This window comes from Crinia signifera, chromosome 5 (assembly GCF_055691185.1).
Source record: "Crinia signifera chromosome 5, ASM5569118v1, whole genome shotgun sequence".
Taxonomy (NCBI): Eukaryota; Metazoa; Chordata; class Amphibia; order Anura; family Myobatrachidae; genus Crinia; species Crinia signifera.
In genome coordinates this window covers 196,250,300-196,251,099 of record NC_139221.1, presented here as the reverse complement: position 1 = coordinate 196,251,099, position 800 = coordinate 196,250,300, and the positions used below count along the sequence as shown (strand labels likewise).

General features: G+C 36.2%; 1 long non-coding RNA gene across 1 annotated transcript in view; it reads right to left on the bottom strand.

Moving 5' to 3' along the window:
• Positions 1 to 533: 533 nt before the first annotated feature.
• LOC146079625 (uncharacterized) overlaps positions 534 to 800 on the bottom strand; it is a 2,167-nt gene continuing 1,900 nt past the window's right edge. The window contains exon 3 of the long non-coding RNA XR_014474658.1: positions 534 to 800. This exon is cut by the window's right edge and continues 350 nt beyond it. This is a non-coding gene — a long non-coding RNA (uncharacterized LOC146079625).

The following is an 800-nucleotide window of genomic DNA, read 5'->3' as shown; positions in this document are numbered from 1 at the left end:
GTATAAGGAGTCTAAAAATGATCTGAAGTCATTAGTACCTCCAGTAACATCTACTGCCTGATCCACAGCTAGTTCGAGCCTGTGGTTCAGGCAATGCCATAAAATTAATTTTGGAAAATCTTTTTGAAGGAGTTTCCCTACACCTGCATTTACGCCAAGCATGACATTTGCCCCATCACTACAAAAACTAATAAAGATCTCTGTCAACAATTCGAAAGTAAAGCCATGATGAAATAAACATTTCATTATTTCTTTCTTTATGTTCTCTGCGGATAAACTTTCTAGCTCTATCAAATCCAAAGGAAATGCTATTGGACTCATAACACCATCAACACTGCATTTCAAAAAAACAATTAGTGTAGATTTTTGAGAAAGTGTAGTAGCTTCATCAACTAACAGAGTGATCTTAGATTTTTGGGTTACTACACTAGACACAATTTTTTTTCTCATTTCTGCAGAAACATGCTCAATTATGTCCCCACACAACGTTCTGCTTTGAAGCAACCGCACAATCTGAAGTCCATTGACTTTTTGCAGGTCAATCATACTCTCATGGTCAGTATATGGCCGATTCTTTTTGGCTATGTAGTAAGCAGTTCTGAATACACGAGCAGTTGTTTTCAAAGCTGCGTCTGTACTATTTGAATTGATATTTATCAAAATATCCTTTTTTGCAGTTTCTAATATTTTGGATGCTTCAGAGTGAGCGGCGCTTTTTCTGTGACTAAAAATTTTTTTGCGAAGAGATGTAAGCTTTGTTTGCTTGGTTGTACCAAAGGTTACAATTTTACATTCTGCCC